Source organism: Salminus brasiliensis, chromosome 6, assembly GCF_030463535.1.
Source record: "Salminus brasiliensis chromosome 6, fSalBra1.hap2, whole genome shotgun sequence".
NCBI lineage: Eukaryota > Metazoa > Chordata > Actinopteri > Characiformes > Bryconidae > Salminus > Salminus brasiliensis.
Window position 1 is genome coordinate 15,830,097 of NC_132883.1, and position 21,616 is coordinate 15,851,712.

General features: G+C 41.7%; 1 protein-coding gene across 3 annotated transcripts in view; it reads left to right on the plus strand.

Moving 5' to 3' along the window:
- The first annotated feature begins 7,494 nt into the window (after positions 1 to 7,494).
- Positions 7,495 to 21,616, plus strand: part of magixa (MAGI family member, X-linked a) — a 78,288-nt gene continuing 64,166 nt past the window's right edge. For 2 of the 3 annotated variants that reach the window (XM_072681833.1, XM_072681835.1), the window contains exon 1: positions 7,495 to 7,845. The gene's annotated coding sequence lies outside the window, so the exon portion shown is untranslated. The remainder of the gene's footprint in view (positions 7,846 to 21,616) is intronic. The other variant, XM_072681834.1, reaches the window with a different exon arrangement.

Consider the following 21,616-nt stretch of genomic DNA (forward strand, 5'->3'; position numbering starts at 1 on the left):
AAAAGCAGTATTGAATCAGGGGGCCTCTATTGCTTCTCAAAAAACCTTGCTTACGTCTGGTCACTTCATCTGTCTTGAGTGTCAGGATTATATCTGGAGAAAGCCAAGCCACAGAAAACAGTGTAGACACACTCAAGAAGTATTTAAACCAGATACAAATCCAATAACTCCAACTACTTCATCCACTTCAGGTGTTTGAGCCTCATTTTCTAGCAGTGTAAACACATCAGTCTCACCAAGACACATTCAGCAAACAAAACAGGGAAACAAAACAGTGGCTCAAATCTTATAAAATTATAATACTAGTCACATGATGTGACCAGGTGTAAACAGGTTCAGAAGACTCCAGGCTGTGGAAATAACAGGCTGAATAATTGAAAATATGTTAATTTTTTTTTTACATCATCAGAATCAGAATCAGAATCTCTTTATTTCACCAAGTATGTTACCCATACAAGGAATTTGTCTTGGTGAGAGCAACACGCATGACAAGTAACAAAGAAACACAGAACACAGTCTTAAACTAAAGGAAAATGACACTAAGCAATAAATAGGGTAGGGGATAAATTAAAAAAAAGTAGAAAGTACTAAAGGTAATAAAGGTAATAAAGAGCTGAAAAATATATTTACAGAAAAGAAAAGGACATTCAAAACAAGGAATTCAAAACTGACTTTTTGTAGCTTAGTTTCAATGTGGTCACTATAAAAACAACAACATGGATGTTTAAATACTGTAGGTATTATTACAAGAAAATGTAAAAAATGTAGTTTTTTTCACAAATGTATGTATTTCCAGATATTTATATTCACCCTTTCATGATGAAATCAAAAACGCTGCTGTGCAATTGATGTGACATAAATAAATGGGTGCAGTGCAATACATAAAACAATGCATAATAACTGAATAATGTTCACAACAACCATCAGAATGGGGGAAACTGCCGATCTCCTGGTGATTTCAGTTTCTAGAGTTTACTCAGAATGGTGCAAAAAATATCTTGTTGATGAAAGAGGTCAACAAAGAATGGCCAGACAGGTTCGAGCTAACAGAAAGGCTACTCTCAGTTACTCTGATGACTTCTCTATACAACTGTGATGAGCATCCAACCTTGAGTCGGATGGGCAACGACAGCAGAAGATCACATTGGGTTCCACTTCTGTCAGCCAAGAACTAAAGAATTTGGCACGAACAGCATTAATCCATGGACGCAACCTGCCTTGTGTCAACAGTCCAGGGTGGTGGAGGTGGTGTAATGGTATGGGGTTTATGTGTTCTTGGCACACATTGGGCCGGTTAACACCAATCATCGCCTGTTGGTAATACGCAGTGCAGAACGCCACAAAGCAAAAGTCTGAAACTGATTTCATAAACATGACAAAGAGTTCTTATGTCTCAGTGTTCTTATGTGGCCTTTCCAGTCACCAGATCTGAATCCAAGAGAAGACCTTTGGGTCATACATATGTATACATACGTATGTGTGTGTGTGTGTGTGTACATTTGATCATTTTTTGGTCACATATTCGTTCAGTTTTCCAGAATATGGGCCTTTAAGATCAATCTGAACCACCAAAGGGTGTAAATGACTGGCAATCATTCATTCTCTTCACACATGTCAGCAGCAGAAGAGCGAATCAAATGACAGCCGTTACAAATCCGCGTCTAAAACTGGGCACATCATCCATTTGACAGCATCATTCGAGTAAGCAAGCGAGAGAAGGCCACCCATCAAGCTGTCTTTGTTGAAAGACACACCTATATGCACTTTAGTTACACTACAACTCACATGCTTTTGTCTGCTAATGAGTTCCTCCTGACGTGCTCGTGCCGTGCAGCAGCAAATCTGCATATTAGTCCCTGTAATCCCCGGATTTTCTGCTGAAGCCAATGCCTGATCAAGCGTCAGCTGAATGTGAGGGTCATTTGATTTCAAAAGGGAATTCAGCAGGGGTACAGCAGCTCCAGGAGAGACCTTAGTCTGACAGACTGGTGCTAACCCAGACAGAAACCTAAGTAATAAGTGCATTATATACATTATTTTTGTACAGTAAGGGTTTATTTCTTTCACACCTGCCATGAAACAAACGGTGCCATCTCTATCTGATGGTAGTATGATGCTGTATTTCAAAACCAACTGTGGCAAGAGCTACCTGTAGGTCACGTGAGGACATTTTCGGGTTGTTGGGGACTTCTTAGGCATCTTGTGGCTAAGGGCCACAAGTTGCTAGGGCAGTCTGACCTGGCTGTCTTGGTAGTTGACACCACTCACTTCAACAATCAAGAGCATAGCTAGCTAAATGTGTGAGAATCCGAAGAAATAAGACTAATTTGAGTATGGTGATAAATGTTGGGGTTGTTTGACAAGTGCTCAAAAGACAAAGGTTTCTCCAGATGTATGTGTTCATTTCATTGACCTGCATCTGTAAATATTGTTCAAATGAAGATCAGATGTCCTTAGCAATAGTTTTTGTTTTCTAAATGCCTACAAATATTCTCACACAATGTACACAGACACCTGATGTCATTACCTTGAACAGTATAACCTGCTAAGACTATCACTATGATTTTACTTACCAAACACCTCATACTTAGTAGGCAGGGTTGTACTACTGTTTGCTTGCAGTGAAAGCTCACAGCACAGCCTAGCTCCCACTGGCACTCTTTAAAAAAAGCTCTATGAAGAAACAGGCAGTGCATTATATACAGTGCCCTCCATAATTATTGGCACCCCTGGTTAAGATGTGTTCTTTAGCTTCTAATAAATTGAGTTTTTTTCTAAATAATATAGGACCACGATGGTATAAAGGTTGGATTTTATATTATTTTTATAATAATATATTTATATTATTATATTATTTAGAAAAAAACTCAATTTATTAGAAGCTAAAGAACACATCTTAACCAGGGGTGCCAATAATTATGGAGGGCACTGTATATATATATATATATATATATATATATATATATATATATATATATATATATAGTTAGATGAAAAAAATGTTAATAAATAATGAAAAAAAACAAAAACAATTCTAAAAAAACAGATACAGTTATGCGAGGTGGCATTGGTGGTCAAAAACCATAAATATATGACGTAATATTCATACTCTGTGCTCTGTTAGGCTGAGCACTGTCTACGGAGCAGAGCTGATAGATATGTAGTGCCCTCTAGTGGTGCACTATGGCATGGCCGTTTTTTTTCCCCTGATGGAATGACATCACATATTGGGAGGAAGACAGGTAGGCCCGCCTAATCTTAGGTATTTTAATATTAGGTATAGGAGGAACATTTATTAGTATTTAAATAAATATGTTGTTTATTTATTAATAGAGGTAGATATCCAGAAAGACTGGGTGAGTTCAGTGCCGTGATCGTTCTCCCTCGTTTCCACTTTTACTGGATCTGACACAAAAGTGCATTCAGCTTTCTTTTGTTGATCTCTTGTGACTGATCTCTCTCTCTCTCTCTCTCTCTCTCTCTCTCTCTCTCTCTCTCTCGGTCTCTATCTCTGTCATGGAGCCAGCGTTGCCTTTGACTAAAACTAAGCTGAGATGATTTTTTGTGACGTTTAAATTCAAAAAGGAGGGAGATTTAACATCCTAAATTTTTTAAACCCATGACTCACTCTGTGATCCTCTACCTACTAATCTTTAAAGTGTGTGAACCGCTAATACCACTGTTGGATTGGTATCATAAAAACTGAATTGGCCAAAAAGAAAAACAGTGACTGTAGTGACTGTTATGGGCCATCTGTGCAATTTTACTATGTTAACCCTTAAAACATCCATGGTCCGCTAGTAGGCCAAAAGTGTTATTACAAACTTTCATTACCAAAGAATAGCCCCCAGTTTATACAGAAGCCCCTGTAGTTACTGAGTAATGCACCTTAGTGTGTAATACACCTTTCTGCATTAAGGAGTTAATTATACAGTTGTGAGGTCATGTAAAGAGGACTTCAGGAAGTGTCTTCCACAGTCAATCTACAGTGGTTTAATGTCAAATGGTTTGCTGTAGTGAAACTCAGATTTCTTTACAGAATTGATGTCAAGTCAAGCCAAGAGGCTTTTATTGTCATTCCATCTGAGTACAAGTACACAGTGGAGTGAAATTACGTTCCTCCAGGACCATGGACAAGGACTATGGTGTAACATGGAACAGAAACAATACAGTATCAAGTGCAAACATAAATGTGCAAACATGGAATCAGAACAATACAATAAATACATGTTTATACGAAACAGAGTAATCTCTTTATCATTCTACAGGTGTTTAAATTTTTATTTTAAAAAATACTTTTTTTTTTTGTTTTGTTTTACACAGAGATTTTGGGCTCATTCAAAGAAATTACACTGGGTCCCACAACTCAACTAATACATTTTTTAGGGCCCCTGTCAGTCACAGGTCCTTAGAATCGTCCTGCCCACCTCCCCATATGGCACTTGTGGCATATGGCACCCTGCTACCCCATTGATTGCGACTTGTGGGTTTGTCAACACAGTATATCATGTAACAAAGTAGTTGTGCGGTCCCCACTTCCAGGCAGTTGCTAGGTGGTTGCTATGTGTTCTTTAGGGTGAAAATGTTGTTGATAGTTGGATGGTATGCTATGGGGTTGCTATAGTGTTGAAAGGTGGTTGCTAAATGGATGCTATAGTGATTCTAGGGTGTTGCTAAGTGATTGCTTTGATGTTGCTAGGTGGTTACTATAGTATTACTACGTTGGTGCTAAGCAGTTGCTATGATATCCAAGGTGGTTGCTATGATGTTGCAAAGTGGTTTCCAGGTGGTTGTGCTGGTGTTGTTGGAAGGTCCCTATCTCAGGTGGTTGTTAAGGTATTGCTAAATGGATGGTATAGTGCTGCAAAGTGATTGGTAAGGTATTTAATTTGGCTACTTTGCTGTTGCTGGGTGGTTGCTAAGCAGTTGCCGTGGTATATGGTATTGCTAAATGGATGTTATAGTGCTGCAATGTGATTGGTTAGGTATTTAATTAGGTTGCTATGGTGTTGCTGGGTGGTTGCTAAGCAGGTGCCATGATATAGTGTTTCCAGTGGTTGCTTAGGGGTTGCAAAGTGGTTGCTGTGGTAGTCCATGTGGTTTCACTACATTGGTGCTAAGCAATTGCTATGATATCCAAGGTGGTTGCTATGGTGTTGCTGGTGCAAAGTGGTTTCCGGGTGGTTGTGCTGGTGTTGCTAGAAGGTCCCTATCTCAGGTGGTTGTTATGGTATTGCAAAATGGATGCTATAGTTCTGCAATGTGATTGGTAAGGTATGTTATTTGGCTGCTATGCTGTTGCTGGGTGGTTGCTAAGCATTTGCCGTGGTATAGTGTTTCCAGTGGTTGCTTAGGGATTGCAAAGTGGTTGCTGTGGTAGTCCATGTGGTTTTACTAGATTGGTGCTAAGCAGTTGCTATGATATCCAAGGTGGTTGCTATGGTGTTGCTGGTGCAAAGTGGTTTCCGGGTGGTTGTGCTGGTGTTGCTAGAAGGTCCCTATCTCAGGTGGTTGTTATGGTATTGCGAAATGGATGCTATAGTGCTGCAAAGGTATTTTGGTAAGGTATTTAATTTGGCTGCTATGCTGTTGCTGGGTAGTTGCTAAGCAGTTGACGTGGTATAGTGTTTCCAGTGGTTGCTTAGGGATTGCAAAGTGGTTGCTGTGGTTGGCCATGTGCTTGGTTGGGCTTTTGAATCATTGTGACATAAGAAGGGTGCACTAATGTTTGCACCCATTCATTTACAAAAAAGGGAGGGGTGGCAGTTTTTCCTAGAAGGGTGTTTTTTTTTTAACAAGGGCGTTCCCTTGCCTCCCCCCTGATACTGAGCCCATAATGTTATCATATGTGTAGTATGTTCTTAAGCTTATCAGTCACCCATTCACTCTTTTTTGACTGCCACACACACACACACACACACACACGCTGCCATTCTCTGACACAGAGCTGTCATCATTGTAATAAAGTGGCTATACCTCTCTTTTAATGTCCCAGTCATCGTTTGATAAATGATGCTTGCTGGGAGATTGTATGAACTGAAGCTGTGTTTTAAGAGTCACACACAGATAAAGCACTGCAATGGCTGCTAGCTTCCTCTGCACTTTACAGTCCCTAAATGGACCTATAAATAGTGGCCAACCCTTTCGGTCCATTGGCACTGCGTCTCCAGGGTGTGTGTCGTTTAATAGTGCATCGGGTTTGCTGAAAATGATTCAGCCTCCGACGATATGTTGCTTGTCCCATGCCCCTTGATGCTGTATCCAGGATACCCCTCAGTTTCCTTGACAACGGGATGGCGCGCATGGATGGAAGCGTGCGCAGCGGCTATTGATGCTCCACGTCGTCCTTTTCCAAACGACTCTGGGAACGTAGCGTATTTTCATCACCCCGCGCTGCAGTGCTGTTCCCACGCTTCTCCTGACGGGTTTTTAAGCGCATCAGGTGTGCAGAAACCATCCTGTGATTGTGAAAGTGAGGCGAGGTGAAGCTGTGTGTGTGTGTGTGTGTGTACTCGAGTGTTTCTGTAGCACTACAGCAGCACGTCATCGTTAGCCGTGAAGAGCCGGGCGCGTTTGCTGATGTCAGCTGAACTGGAGCCACTGGGGCAATAGAACAGTGCTGCAGCGAAGGAAGACTAGCGATGTGCCACCAGCCCACGCTTTATCGACCCCATTAATAATGAATGCTGGACTTAAGGGACTACAGCTTAAGCCCAATATTTACATTCTATTACTGTCTAAGCGCATAGGCTAAGCCTGGGTATAGGGTACACTGAGGAAACACAGAAATCACTGATTCTTAAATATAAATAATTAACTGGAAATCTCCTGTTAGTCATGCGATAACCGATACACAGCACATTAAATGGCACTTACACATAGGGAACAATAGCGTACATTTTAAGTAACATAAAATGATACTACGACTACTTCTATATAATAATAATAATAATAATAATAAAATATAGGGGTCTTAAAATATATATACATATATATATATATTAGTAGAATATATATATACATTTATACATTAGTAGTATCCTTTGTATTTGTCATTTAAAAATATTTGAATATGTATTTAACATACGTTTTATAGGCTCGAGTAATGTATTTAATAACATAATCACGGGACATATTTAGCCTGCATTTAATTATAACGTGTAAAAGCGTTAACGTTTAACACCAAAATTAATTGTATCTGTTATTTTCTATTTTTGTTATTTTTTTTATTTTTTTAGTCCTTTAGTGTCTATGACAACGGAACTAGCAGTAAAGGTTACTAGCCTAACCTAATCTAAACCGACATGCAGGCTCGAGCTCTCTGACTGAAGCCCTTTAGCTGAGGACTCATGGCGAGTTCATGCGCTCTCTCTCTCTCTCTCTCTCTCGCGCTCTCTCAGACACTCACTCTCTCTATCTCTCTCCCCCGCAGACACCCGCCGACCAATCCCGTGCCTCAGGGGGCGGTCCTAGCCTGCCGGTGGCCCCGCCCACTCATGCTCGCAGCACCCCGTCCTCCCTCGCTCGCTGCCTCCCTCCCTCCCCTCGTCTTATCATCGCTTCCTTATCTCGGAGCTGGCCTGTGAGTGAGGAGGACAGGGCTGAGGGACTGTAATGCTGAGCGCAACGTGATTGTGGGCTGAGTGCCGTTTCGCTCCGAGCTCTGCAGGCATGGCCGCCTGGCCGCCCTGCCTACTCTCCTCCACCTCCTCCTGCACCTCCTCATCCTCCGGAGCTGTGGGGCTCTAACTCAACCCCCTGTAGCACACCAGCCGCGCCGCTCGGATCACTATTGACAGGATTACAAGGCGTCGAAAGAGGGGGTGGGAGGCTGGAATTATGAAGGTAAATGTCATTTCCACCATGTGAGCGGTCAGCCGCTCGCTTTTGTCCACTTGCTCCTGTCCTGTCTTGTTTCCACTCCCGGTCTGAGCTCGCGCTTGGACGTCGCGTCCGTACGTTACAGGTTCCGAGCCGTTACAGGCTCCTCGTGCTCGGCCACTGATGGCTAAAAGAAATGACACCAGCTCTTGCAGCATTTAGCATCAGCAGTATGTGTGTGTGTGTGTGTGTGTGCGCGCGCGCGAGTGTGTGTGCCTTGTTTTCGCCCCACTGGCTCCCTTTTGCTTTCAGTGGCACAGATTCTCTGTCGTGCTTTGAAACGGGCTCGAGCCACACGCACACATTCACACAGTATGTACAGTGTGTGTGTGTGTGAATGTGTGTGTGTGAGCGAGAAAGAGAACCCAGTGGCGTGTTTTAGTGTTAAACCTACAGCACATGATGTGATGAAGGGGGGAGAACGAGAAACGAGGGGAAAAGGCAGGTCTTCGACAACAATAGCAGCAGGCTGCATGGACAGTGCATGCTGGGACAGTGCCTTAGTGTTCTGCTTCAGCAGCAGGGACTGCATGAGTAGAGTGCTGGTTCAGGTGGTCGTTTGTGGGGTGGTGGGGTTGACAATGAGATTTTGATGAGTGTGTGTGTGTGTGTGTGAGAGAGCAAGACTGCAATTGCATTACAGTGCAAGTTAGCACTTCATTTCTTCTTCATATGTTTCTCTCTCTCTCTCTCTCTCTCTCTCTCTCTATCTATCTTTCTCTCTCTCTCTCTCTATCTCTATCTCGCTTTCCATTGCTTTTCATTGAGGATTGGCTAATTGATAGTCTGATGATGTCAGATGTAAGCTGTACTGTACACTGATTTAAGTATTCATCATCGCAGTCGCTGACTAGCCGCAAGCACTAGCCCATTATCTCCATCTCTCCCCATCTCTCCCTGCCCTGTGCAGCACCCCGATGATCTGCCTCAGTGTTTCATTCATGCGACTGTGTGTGTGTGTGTGTGTGTTTGTACTGAGCGTCTGCTGTGAGGTGCAGTGGAAGACTGAGCGTTCCTGCTGAATGCAGGCGAGGCGGTGGAGGTGAGTGTTCTCTGGCGGCTCCTGGGATGTTGGTGGTGGTAAGAGGTGACCGTGATTCAGTGATGAGAACAGGCAGTGTGTTTCAGCAGGGACCTTCGGAACGGTGTGGTCAGCATTCAGTGAGGCTACGGTAGCTGTAATACACACTCACACTGTCCGATGTTTACATGGGACGCAGAGCAGCAAGATGCTGCATTTCTGTTGTGCCCTCGCTCTCTCTCTCTCTCTCTCTCTCTCTCTCTCTCTCTCTCTCTCTCCCTCTGCCTCTCCCTCTCACTGTTTGTCTTTCTTGTTCTACCCCAAGGAAGGGTAACTTTCGTGTCTATACTCTTTCTCCTTTCCTTGCTGTTTTTCTCTTCTCTCTCATTTCTTCTATCATTTCCTTCTCTTTCCTTTCATTTCCTTGTCACTCCTTTCCTCTCTCATTTTCATCTCTTTAATTTCATCTTTTTAATTCCCATTCCTCTCTTATTTCCTTTTTCATCCTTTCTTCTCTTCTCATTTCATTTTTTCCTCTTTTTCTTGTCTTTTCCTTTCATCTCTTCTTATTTCCTTATCTTCTTTCATCTCTTCTCATTTCCTTACTGCTCCTTTCTTCTCTTCCCATTTCCTTAGTTCTCATTTCCTTCTCTTTCTTTTCCTCACTTCTCATTTCCGTATCTCTTCTCTTCTCTTTTCTTTCTCATTTCTTCTATTTTCCTTATTTCTCCTTTCTTCTCTTCCTTTCCCCTTATAATTTCTTCTCACTCCTTTACTTTCATCTTTCTCTCATTCCTCTATTCTCTCTACTTTTCTCTCTTCCTGCCTTCTACCTCTTCTCCTTTTCTTCTCTTCTCTTTTCATTCTCTCCTTTCCTCTTGTTTTGTCTCTTCTCCTTTCAGTCTCCTCTCCTCTCTTCTCCTCTTCTGTAAGCTCTATTCAGGCGTATCAGCCATAAAGCCCACTAGCATGAAGGTTACACAGAGCCGAATGTGCCACTAAGTCAGAGCCAATAGCATCATTATGTAAATAGTCCGCTGCAGGTGCGGCTTTGTGGGCTATTCATATGTATGAGCATGTGTGCAGGTAGTGTGAGATGTGTTGGTAGAATACGTAGTGTGTGTAGCTAGGCTAGGAGGTACTGTGCTGCATTTTGCACCCAGAGCAACAGCTGAAACCAAGTAGCAGAACCGATGTGTGTGTGTGCGCTAAACCTGCTCTGGGCAGCCGAAACTGATGAGGATGGACAATTGAAAAGAGGTTAATTAGAGAGCAAATGTGGCGTAAATGAAGTTGCAATGCAAACTCTTCTAGTCTCTTGTTCTGGAGTGGTGACCGTGGGTACCGATTAGAGTGTTAGACTGTAATCTTAGCATTAGAAATATGAAAAGCATTAATAAAGCACTTTTTTTTCCCTGTTCGGAACTGCTGTGCTGCTGATGTGGGGAAAAGTGAAAACAGCTTCTGGCGCTCCGGCCCTCGGAACGCTTTAATGGTCCTGCATAGAATGCCAAGCCGATCTACCTGAACTGCTTCACACACTAGTAAGCCGCACTGCGTTGCTGCAGAGTGTTTTTAAAACGTGTCCTCAAGCGATACTATCATATTGATGAGGGCAGTGGCAACTTTCTAGAGAGAGCGAGCGAGAGAAAGAGAGAGAGAGAGAGAGAGAGAGAGAGAGAGGGGCTGAGCTTGCTTTTGGTGTAGTGTCCTGCTGTGGGCCTGTAATTGTGCAGTACTTCACGCCTTCCTGTGTTTCACAACACAACACAGTATCATGATATTTCCTTTTTCTATACTCTTAACAATAAGGGAGCGAGTTCTTTAAGCGAGTTATTTGAGCGATGCCACAGAAGAACCACTTTTAGTTCCATAATAAACCCTGTTTGTAATAGAGAACCCTTGAAAGGTCTACAGAACCTTCACATGACGTACCAATCTACCAAAGGACTATTTGAAGCACCTTCATTTTTTTAAGAGTGTTGGAACAGAAATAATGCACCAGATGCTCCAATACAGGAATGCAGACATCCCAAATGTTTTGTGCACATACACTGTATGGACAAATGTATTGGGGCACATATTCATTTATTCTTTCTTCGAAATCAAGGGTATTAAAAAGGGTATTAAAAAGAAGAGAAGGCTTTCTTCTAGATTTTGGAGCGCTGCTGTGAGAATCTGATTGTATTCAGCGACAAGAGCATTAGTGAGGTCACTCCACTTCCTCCCCAAGTCATCCTAAAAGTATTGGACGGAGTACCATCATTCCAGAGAACACAGTCCCACGGCTTCATACCCTTCTAGCCCACACCTGGCATTAGGCCAAACTGTCATTGCAGTATATTATTTGTCTGACAAAAGAACAAGAGAGCAAAAAGAGTTTTCACCAGAATTCACCAGAAGGTCATGCTTGATATTAATAATGCACTCTGTGTGTCCACGACTGGAGTAAAATAAACGACATTGGGTAGATCAGCCTCTGGTAGTCGGCCCCATGTTATTAACCGTGTTCTACAGAGATGCAGTTTCTGAATCTGAATGGAGGTCATGTACAGTGGTATGCAAAAGCTAAAAGGTCAAATGTTCCATGATGTTTAGGTCAGTGAACTGAGGACCATGGGCAAAACCTTTTTCCCAGCTCTCACCTTTTGAGGGAGTTCATTGTGGATTTTGGGACGTGTTTAGGATGATCCATGATCCTGCTGTAGCAGCCTTCCTCTGTGGAATGTCAGTTTTTATTATAGACAGTGTGACGTTTGCCTTCATAATTTGCTGCTCTTTAATCAAATCCACTCTTCCTTCTACCAGTGAAATGGTGAAAAGTTCTAAATGATCAGGACTTGTTTCCAAAATGCATCAGGGCTCGTTTAGATGTACCTTTAAAAAAATGTGACTGTAAATTTTGTGGTGAGGATGCAAGAAAGGTTTTCTTCTGATGACTCTTTCAGGGCAGTCGTATTTGTGCAGGTGTAGAACAGTGAAGCACCATGCCAGCATCTGCTAAATTTGCTGAAGGCATTGTTCAGTCAAATGGAGGTTTTGAGCAGAGCTGCTCATGTTTTCTTGGTCTTCCCGGCATCAACTTGACCTTCACCGTTCCTTTGTGAACTGAGGAAACTACTACATGAAAAAGCTTTTCATAGCCTTTCCCTGCTTGGTGGGCATCAGTTATTGTAATGTTCAGAGTGTTAAGCAGCTGCTTAGAGGAGCCAATAACTGGCGATTGTTGGAAATAAAGAGTGTTTCATCTTTGCATTACCTGGTCTTTCCTGACAGTGACTACGACCAAACCTAATAAGTCCTAATAAGCTAATTAAAGACCCTGATAAAGGTTAAATCAGAGCTTAAATCTCTCCCACATTTTTGCATGGTGCTACATTTCTGTTTTTTCACGTTGGAATGTTAAAAAGAATGTTTCATCTTTAACTCTGTGCCTTTCCGAGGTCACTTCATCTTCTACTCACTTAACTATTCACAGTAACAGGCAGGATGTTTACTTCTAAGAGATGAAAAGAGGGTGGAACATTTTCAAAAAATTAATTGTGTGTTGTTGGTACATAAAAATGCACACACATTCAAAAAGCCCACTTCAGATATGCAGAGAAATGCAAAACATTGTTGGATACAGAGCCTTTAATACGCTCAGAAACACTTATTGTGACACACTTATTCGACACACTGGGCCAGTATTGGCATCGATACTGACCTTATTAAACTGACCTTGTTGGACATGATTGATCCATATTTGATACTGTTTCTTCAGGCCAGAGGACACAGAAGGGACAAACACAAATAAACACAAATGTATGGTTGAAGTGCAATACCTGCGTTTGATTGCTGGGACAATAGAATATTCTCTCCTTACTCACTTCAGCTCATTTGGGATTCTAAAGGCTCGTTTGTTCTCCCTTTATGTAAGAAAAAGTAATACGTCCATAAAGGACTTCTGTGTGTCCTTTATGTTGATGTGAACGCTATCAATACATGACTAGAAGGAGGTTGAGATTCAAAGGCTTCTGACAACAACAAACATGGCGGTGGCAGAGGAGGTTGTGGTAATGCACTTCCTACAACTTACGTTGTGCGTTGTGCTTACGTTCTTGAAAGCAGTGTAAAGGATTTTTGCTTGAACTATTGGCTACACTGCCCGCACAATTTCCAGTGGTACTGCTCCGTTCTGTCCATATCCTTAAGCCTTTAGAGAATGTGTTCAAAATACGGATGAAATAAACACAGGGTACGGATGGATTTTACAAATGATAGATGATTTATGCAGTATTTGTTTGTGTTTGTCTGGTTGGTGTTCTCTGCCCTACAGTCATAGTGATTATAACCTTTTAACTGGAAATAGCAGATCGCCGATACTGATTGAGGGCTGGGCAGGATGCTACAGGATGCTACTTTACATTCCTGCATGGTCTCTCAAGATGAAATGTATTTTACTGTTAGAAATCAACTACATTCAAAACATTGTAGAATTCAGTTCTTTATTCATTTACCTTTTTTTTGTTTGTTTGTTAGCTCTGCTACATGCTTCACTCGCGGGGTTGCTGGTTCAAATCCCGGATCACGCAGCTTGCCATCAGCAGCCGGAGTCCAGGAAGGCACAATTGGCCTTGCACATGGTGATGGGTGGGTTCACGTGAAGGGATATTGTAGTTCCCTATAGTGGAGTTCCCTTTAGTATCAGAGCTGCTGTAATCCTTAACTCGTGAGTATGATCTGATCAACTCTCAGGATCGGCTAATTAGAGAAATATCGGCTGATTGCTTATTTTGGCTGAAAATAGACTAATAGTGATCGTAGTCGATCGTTTTTTCATCTCTGTAGTTTTGTAAACCTTCTCGAATGAAATAGTTTTAAAAAATCCTACAAGGGGGAAGAAAAGGAAAGAAAAGGTTGGTGTGTGACCCTGATTTAAAAAATGCAAGAGTATAATTATTAATGCAGTCCTTTGCAATGCTATCACAAAATTTTGGCAAAACACTGAGAGAAACAAATGTCAACTGCCATTGGACCAAAGAACCATTGCAGCAAAAGGCAGTATGTGTGTAATTAAGTCTAATGTATTTTGAGAAATGAGTGCTGGAAAAGAACAGGTGTCGGATGTGTAATCTGGAATAAGTTTTGGAAAAGAAAAGGAGGGATCGGTGCATTCCTATCATTTATAGTATTTAATAACCTTATTATTTAATCCTTAATCTTATCAACATATATTGCCTTATTTCAGAGTGTCCTGTTTTAATCGCTTTCATTCCCCAAAACAGGCCACTCATGAATCTCATTAGATATTTGTTTAGTATCAGCAACCACAGTAGACGTGTATAAATCTCCTGTTAGCGTGTCAGCGAGCGTTGCGTGCGGCAAGCGACTTCATTAAGTTGCTGTTTGGCTTTTTTTCCAGGGCCCATTTTAAAACCGCCTCCTACTCTCCCCACCACACATACTGACCGTCATACCATCCTGTCCACCCTCTGGCCTAGTGCCGCCTGGACCTTCGCTTTTCAATTAAAGCTAAGCTCGATTGGAGCCCATCTATCGTCTCACCTGAAGGCCCCTGCAGGATTGATCTCCTTTCTGCATTTCATCTCCAGCATGCCTCGCAGTTCTGAGCTAATGAGGGCTGGAGCAGGAGAGCTACGCCAAGATATCGATGCAACCAGTACAGAGTCTCCAGCTCCGGAAATCTATAATGCAGTCTTAAAGTCTTTAGGTAAAGGAAAAGCTTGTAAAGTAGACTTCTGCTGCTTGTATTGTCCTCAGCGGCCCAAATGGGCCTATGGAATATTAGCAAAGAACGCTAGTGCTAACATTTGTTGACATCTGTTAATCCATTCAAGGTTTCTTCAGGAATCAATGGTATTAACTAGGATTTTGCCCCATCTGCTGCAGCAACAGCCTCTACTCTTTTGGGAAGAGTAGATTTTGGATCATGGCTGTGTGGATTTGATTGCCTTCAGCCAAGAAGTGAGATCAGGTACTAATGTTGGAAGGTTGGTTCTGGATCACAAAAGTATTGTATGGAGAGCCATCACCCCAGAGAACAGAATGCCATTACGTGGCTCCTTAGTCCAGTGCTGGGGGGCTTTATAGTCCTCTAGCCATTACTTTCTATTGGGCACGGCAATCTTAGGCTCATTTGCGACTGTTTTAGAGCCCCATTCCTTTGGCAGTGCTTTTTCTGTTGAGATGATAAAAACCAATGTCAGCAATGGATGCACCTTAAAGTAGATGTGTTCACTAATTAGAAGTAGTGTCTGAACACTTTTGGATAAATCGTCTGCGTTGAGGAGAACAATTCGTTCCGAGTAGCTTTGATGCGCAATCACAGTGCATCAAAGTTATTCTGATGACTAGACGTGTCCAAATGACTAGATGTGTCCAAGGATATCTTGTCAAAGCTGCCGTTGCACAGAAAACCACAAAGACAGACAGACCGCTGTTGGAAGGTATGCGTCTCGTCTTAATTATGAAGATGGCACTTGCCCAAAATGCTTAACCAATTATTTCCTGGATCCCAGCAATCTAACACACACAAGTGATGATGCGGACGTGAGCTGCATGTAATCAAATGCAACCCTCCCCCCCCCCTTACATACACACACACACAAAAAAGGGTGGAATGACAGACATAGTTTAAGATCTCTTGGAGGATAATATGCAGGTGGAGTGTGAATTATTTTCCAGAAGAGAGATTACACATTTCAAGCAGGTGCATGGCAGCATACCTAACCACTGAGACGTGTTGGGAGGTTCCTTTACGAGAGTCCCCCGAGACTAAAGAGAAAGTTGTCAGACTCCTCTCGGTAGGCCTGTGCGTGTGTGGGAACGTTAAAAGAGTCTTCATCCGAGCCGTGTAGCAGAACCACGCCGAACTAGCTGGCAGACAAGAACCAGATGCATATTTAAAGAGAAGTTATATTTTAGTAATGCGCTGCACCTGAGAGCAAAATCGCAACATGTCTGCAAGAGAGGTAGAGACTTCCCCAGACTGCCGTCTCATTGTTTTTGAGGAACACATTTTGCCGAGCGTGTGTTTGGCCCTTGGCGCAGTTGAATTCAGATGCAAATGCGAAGGGACAGTGCTAGTGGACTTTGACACCGTGTCTGAAGTGCTCACACCTCTGTTTGCTTTTGCTTTTGTTTAGGTATGCCATAGCAGAAGAAAGTGCTGGTAATATGTCACAGTGCTTGGCAATATTCTGTTGTGCTGATATTGGGTATTGCAGTAACAGTATTGATTTCCGGTATCCGGTATTGTCTTCTAGGAGTACTGAGCTTTAGAGTGAGCTATTCTTCATTGATGCACTTCACCTAACAGGCCTATATCATAGGCAATTTTAAAAATACATTCACCTGTACATGTACACATATTCATTTTTGCAGTTATTTAATTAGCCAATCATGTGGCAGCAATGCACTGCATACAATTATGCAGATACAGGGCAGCAGGTTCAGGTAATATTCACATCAACTTTTAGAATGGGGGGAAAATGTGATCTCTGGGATTTTAGTTGTGACATGATTGTTGGTGCCCGAAGGGGAGGTTTGAGTATTTTTATGGGCTGGATTGAGTAGCATTGTGACTTATTATAGCGGCTGATCTTCTGGGATGTTCAGCACAACGGCCTCTACAGTTTACTCAGAAGGGTTTAATAAAGAACTGAGAACAACTTTTGGATGAGAAGACCACATCAGGTTCCACTTTTCTTAGCCAAGAACAGAAAGCCGAGGCTGCGGTGGGCACAGGCTCACCAAAACTGATGATTCTCAATTTCTGCTATGGCACACACAGTCTGCCTTGTAATGGTGTGGGGAATGTTGTCTTAGCACACGTTGGGCCTTTGAGTATTGTTGCTGACCATGTCTTCGTCTATGTCTTCTGATGTCTACGTCCAGCAGAAGCAAAAGTGGTCTCACACTGGCTTCATGAACATGAAAATAAGCTCAGTGTTCTTCAGTAGCCTTTCCAGTCACCGGATCTGAATCCAAGAGAAGACTTTTGGCATGTGTTAGAACGGGAGATTCACAGCATGAAAGTGCTCCTGAAACATCTGCAAGAATGATGTGATGCAGTTTTGTCGGCATAGGCTAAAATATCAAATGCATGTTTCCACCATTGTGAAATCCAAGCTGTGCAGAACTGAGGCTGGTTTGAGAGTAAAAGGAGGTCCTACCCAGAATTAGAATTCCTAATAAAGTGCTCAGTGAGTGTGTAAGAGTTTAATGTTGTATGTAAACACTGTAAACATTCACAAATAGTGGCACTGCAGAGCAAAGGACCTAGTCGCCTACAGCTATTTAGCCCCGCCCACTCATTCCGAATAGTGTTTCAGCCCCAGTGGGCTGGCACAATAATGAGGCACAGTATAGGCCAGCCAGTCAGAACTGAGAACATAAAGATCTCATACAGAAGTTGGGAAAAGGTCAAATAATAATGGATTTTGGCTGTTTGTGGGACATGCAGTAAGTCCATACAAACATCATAAGTGGGCCTGAAGGATACAGTCCCTAAGATGAGCTACAATATCACTTTACACAGTTTGTGTGTGTGTGTGTGTGTGTGTGTGTGTGTGTGTGTGTTTTATTTCAGGCTAGATTTGTTGCAGGACTGGATCTAATGATATTGGTCTGGTACAGTTACTCATCAATATGTTATGATAACTGTGAAATGTCATACATCTAAACATCTAAACGAATAGCAAGTTCCTTCTCCAGAAATGAAATCAAAATCATGCCCATAATACTGGTCATCAAATAATGAACCATCAAATAATTTCCAGAAAATTTGAATTCTTTAAATGTGAAGTGATTATTTGACCAATTATTTAAAAAAATATAACACAAAATAACACTTTGCCTATCTGACTTCATATGTGTCATATTTGACACATCAGGAATTTATAGAGGGTATGCATCACAGGTGGCAGGAGTCACTGCAGCCACGCCCACTAATTGGCAAAAAGACCGGCTGAGTGGCAGCTTTAGCGTTTGGTGTTAATGCAGGTAACACAAAACCGAGGAAGAGCAGCTGTGCGACTGACTGTACAACCAGATTGAGCAGGAATTCCGAGCTCTCCATACAGTCAGCTAAAGAAAAGAGAAACTAATGGATTGCTGCAGTTCGCAGAAACAACTGGAACCCTGGGGAATCTTACTGAGTGGTGAAGTCCTGCTCTGAAAACAGGTGGGAACAAAAAAAAGCCAAGCCCACTGTAGTTGCAAATTTAGCAACATGCTCAGTACGAGTGAGGGTAAAGCGGTCTACTAAATGTGTCTGAAAACAGTGGAAAACACTCCTAAGACCATTCAGTCGACTTGTGCTCGCAGATTTGAGGCTTTATCCTCTAGCAGGGTGTGATTTGAGCCTTAGTTAACTGGACGTTCTTGGCTAAACATTGCTGTCTGTGGATCATTGATTCTTTAGTAATTTGGATGGATTGCTGTCAAGTCCAACTGCCTTTAACAGGAGCAAATTATCGCTTCACTGCAGAATATTTTGCGACTAAAGGGGGCATGTTCTATTTCACGATTAACTGAATATTTTACCTTGATTGCAATTATATAATCTGCTGGAGTTGCTCAGTTGGCTCGGTGTTCTCCTAACAGCTAACATGTCGCACACTGGACGGGGCGGAGTCATGTGACTATACTCACAATAGTCTGTATTGTGACAGTACATGAACACACACACACTGTGAAAGTATTAACAGAATTCTAAAAATGTGTTAATTAAAAAAACTCTAAACGAGCATTCTCTGTCTTGACACGAGTCTGACACGTTATTAAACAGTCATTTTTAATAAATGTACAAATCAACATGCTGAACAGCTCAACTCTCTACTTTCTCCATTAAAGCCACCATACATCGGGTAGCAGACGCACAATGCCATTTAGCATCTCATAGCTTAACATAGCAGATATTAAACTGCAATAAGAGTGCAGATAAATGGCAAGTTGAAGTAACAGAACTTTAGCAACTTTAGCAAACCTCTATAAAATCGAATAATCACGTATAATCTACCTTAGCTTCCTTTGGTCTGAATATGACTTTAATTTACTGTAGTAATGGCAGAATGCTCACTAGTGTCCTGATGATGCACTGACAAATTGAGCAGTGATCAGATTTGTTGGGTGCTGGCATGTGTCAAGGATCTAACTTTCCACAATGGCTTAACTGGATAGTGTCTGTTTGAGGGCACACTGAAATGTTATGAAATGACGTTTTCACATTTAATAATAAAAAAAATGAATGGACTGGATGTCGGTTAATTTTCAGTTGGCTTGATGTGGTGACTGCTGGGAGGTAGAACGATTATCATCGTTTGTTTCCGATAGTTACATTGCTGTAGCATAGACCCAGACTGTGATATAATAATAATTTTAGGCTATATGTTATTTTATTTTATATGTTGCAAAATATATGGTGAAATATAATATTGTTTATTAATATATATCATGTGTAATGAATGCTAATGAATGTAAACTGAATTTTATGAAAACTCCCACTCGCCACTCCCAGTCTCTAATTCGAGTTTCTGAATGTTGGTATCGATTATTTTCCGATTCATTGCCCAGCCCTAGTTTAAACCATTATGTTGCCTTTGAAATTGTACTTTATTTTTTTATAATTTCAAACTGAAAATCTGATTTTATTTTTTGATTTATGTAATTATTCCTTGTGTAGTTATTTTACCATGTATTATTTTTATCATTTATATATTATTTAATTATTTTAATATAATTAGACACCTCCGTATTTATTGATCACTTCAATGCGGTCTTAAAAACTCAAATAGGGATCAAATATAATACAATAAATATGTATAAAATATGTATAAATATGTAGAAATATATTGAGTTTTGTCAGAAAACACAGATCTGTTGTTGTTAGTGATCATGCTCTCTCTCAACAGAGGAATGCCCAGAAAACCTGAAGCTGACCAGTTGATGTTGCATGCAGTTCCCTATACAGGCCACACCTACAGTGCTTATCAGCAAAAGTTGAATCACCTCTTACTTCACTTTTGCACTTTGCACTGCAGTGCCACTATCGTAAAGTGTGTGCTGGTATATGTGTGTGTGTGTGCGTGTGAATGAAGCCATGTGCTGTTGTGTAACCGCATCAGCTCAAATGCTTTTCCAGGTAAGTGTGGCCATTGCATGAGAGGAGGGCTTTGGTTTGTTCGTTTGTTTGTTTGCTCATTCATCTGTTCTTCATTAGCAGCTTCTAACAAGTCAGACTGAGGGGAATGTGGGAGTGGGTGTTAGTGATGTGATGATGATCTAAGGATGATGCAGCCTTACTGTAAGCGTGTCTTGTCAGGCACAACAACAGAGCATGAGTGTATTGGTGTGCGTGCGTGTGCGTGTGTGTGTGTGCGTTTGTGTATGAGTTCCAAGTCCCAAAGCAGGCGAAGGCTACATGTTATTTGGCAGCTCACCACCAGTGATTCTTGGCATTATATGTTTACTTCTGTACATAAACAGGCAACCAGTCCAGACACTGTGGATGGAAAAAAAATACTTGAAGGATCACGAGACCAATTGTTGACACCTGAAACAGGTTCATGCATTTTTAATGGACTCAGGGAAATCGTGCTTGCAGACTCAATCGCCCCCCACTGCTTTTTGACCATCTGTTTGCTTGTTTTGTTTCAATTTGGAGACTCTTATTATGTATTTAGCCTGGAGAATGCCGCAGGGACACAGACACTTTGCTGTATAGGATGCTGGAGATGTATGAGAAAGGTGCTTTGTGCCATAAACGCCTTATAAACAGCTTCTTTATAAAATTAAGCGATTCTACAAAGCACTACTTAGTTCAGTATTTGCTCAGCATCGTTTATTATCAGTCATTCACGTTCCCCTCAAGGTCGATTCTCTGCTCTTTCCTTTCATGCATTTCTTTTCATAGATTCCTTTTCAGTCGCCTGCAGCATTATGCGAACATTTCTCTGCATCTTTGTGAGTCACAAAAATCTGGCTGGTAGTGGCACCCAGGGACACTTTTTTCAGTCTGTGGAAGGTTAAACTATAGTCATGTGAAAGAGAGTCCTTTGGAACATCTTCTTAAACAATATTGAGAAATGGACATAATATAACTACAGAACCAGGTGCAGCACATCAGCAGTAGATTATTAGAACATGGTTACAAAAGATTTTGGAGGAGCCTGGCTTATTTAAACCTCAGACATTTAAGCTATGTTCAGACTGCCAGCCCAAATCCGATTTTTGACATATCTAGATTGCATGCAGATTGATGTTTGATTGTCTGGACAGCCAAAAACCACATGACATTCGATTTTCGCAAGTCAGATTCAAACCATATTTGATCAGATTTGTACAGAAGCGTCTCAGTGTGAAAGCTCTGGACACTCCAGTCGGATTTCCCTGTTTCTTTTGTGTTACCTGCAGCGTGACAGACAACGACCACACCAAAGCCAAAGCAAACTCAATTTCCCTTGCTGCCATATATGAAAGCAGCTCGTTAGTGCTGTTGTTACCACAGCAACCCATGCAGATAGGGTTGTAATGTCCGGACACGCAAATCCGAGCTGATCACTTGCAATTAACAGTGCGGACAGTCATCTCACCAAGTCTGATTTAAGAAACAAATCTGATTTGCCTGCAGTCTGAACATAGTCTTAGTCATAAGTCATAGTCATAGTGTTAGTTTGGTTTGCTCTTTACTGTTGAAATGAGTGGGATCAC